This window comes from Pongo pygmaeus, chromosome 6 (genome assembly GCF_028885625.2).
Source record: "Pongo pygmaeus isolate AG05252 chromosome 6, NHGRI_mPonPyg2-v2.0_pri, whole genome shotgun sequence".
Taxonomy (NCBI): Eukaryota; Metazoa; Chordata; class Mammalia; order Primates; family Hominidae; genus Pongo; species Pongo pygmaeus.
The window spans coordinates 83,221,699-83,223,264 of NC_072379.2; the positions used below are offsets into that span (position 1 = coordinate 83,221,699).

At 38.3% G+C, this 1,566-nt stretch overlaps 1 pseudogene; it reads left to right on the forward strand.

Moving 5' to 3' along the window:
• The first annotated feature begins 217 nt into the window (after positions 1-217).
• Positions 218-1,048, forward strand: LOC129040714 (small ribosomal subunit protein eS1-like; annotated as a pseudogene).
• Positions 1,049-1,566: the final 518 nt, after the last annotated feature.

Here is a 1,566-nt window from a genome sequence, read left to right on the forward strand (position 1 = left end):
GACCATGTCTCTGTAAAATATTTAAAAATCAGCCAGGCATATTGGTGTGTGCCTGTGGTCCCAGCTACTTGGGAGGCTGAAGTGGGAGGATCACTTAAGCTCAGAAAGTTGAGGCTACTGTGAGCCATGATTGTGCCACTGCACTGCAGACAACAAGACTCTGTCTAAAAAAAAAAAAAAAAAAAAAAAAAAGCCTTTTGGCTCTCTGACCAGCACCATGGCAGTTGGGAAGAACAAGTGCTTTATGAAAGGCAGCAAAAAGGGAGCCAGGAAGAAAGTGGTTGATCAATTTTCTAAGAAAGATTGGTATGATGTGAAAACACCTGCTATGTTCAATATAAGAAATACTGGAAAGATGCTCATCACCAGGACCCAAGGAACCAAAATTGCATCTGATGGTCTCAAGGGTCATGTGTTTAAAGTGAGTCTTGCTGATTTGCAGAATGATGAAGTTGCATTTAGAAAATTCAAGCTGATTACTGAAGATGTTCGGGGTAAAAACTGCCTGACTAACTTTCACGGCATGGATCTTACCCATGACAAAATGTGTTCCATGGTCAAAAAATGGCAGACAAGATTGAAGCTCATGTTGATGTCAAGACTACCGATGGTTACTTGCTTCGTCTGTTCTGTGTTGGTTTTACTAAAAAACGCAACAATCAGATACGGAAGACCTCTTATGCTCAGCACCAACAGGTCTGCCAAATCCGGAAGAAGATGATGGAAATCATGACCCGAGAGGTGCAGACAAATGACTTGAAAGAAGTCGTCAATAAATTGGTTCCAGACAGCATTGGAAAAGACATAGAAAAGGCTTGCCAATCTATTTATCCTCTCCATGATGTCTTCGTTAGAAAAGTAAAAATGCTGAAGAAGCCCAAGTTTCAACTGGGAAAGCTCATGGAGCTTCATGGTGAAAGCAGTAGTTCTGGAAAAACCACTGGGGACGAGACAGGTGCTAAAGTTGAACGAGCTGAGGGATATGAACCACCAGTCCAAGAATCTGTTTAAAGTTCAGACTTTAAATGATGGCAAATAAAAAGTGCTATTTGTGGAAAAAAAAAAAAGAAGAAGAAAGAAAGAAAAAAGGAAAAAGCTAGAGTAGTTATTTTGATTTCAGGAAAAAAGTAGCCTTCAGAAAAAAATTATTAGGAATAAAGGCATGCATTATGCAATGGTAAAGGCATCAGTTCTCTAAAAAGACATAACAATCATTGTGTGTGCAGCTAAGAACAGACCATCAAAGTACATTAGGCAAAAACCGATAGAACTGTAAAAAGAAAGAGATAGATCCACTATTAGATGTGGAGAATTCATCTGTTAGCAGAAGGTTAATAATGCATAATCAAGCAGGTGGAAAATTAGTAAGACTATAATTGACCAGAATAGCACTATCAATCAATGTGATCTAACTGACAATTACAGGATACTCTATCCAATAACAGCTGAATATACATTCTTCTCAAGTTCACACAGAACATTTGTCAAGATGGACCACAGTCTGGGTCATAAAACACCATCTTAAAAACTTGTAAAGAATAGAAATCATACAAAATATGTTCTCAG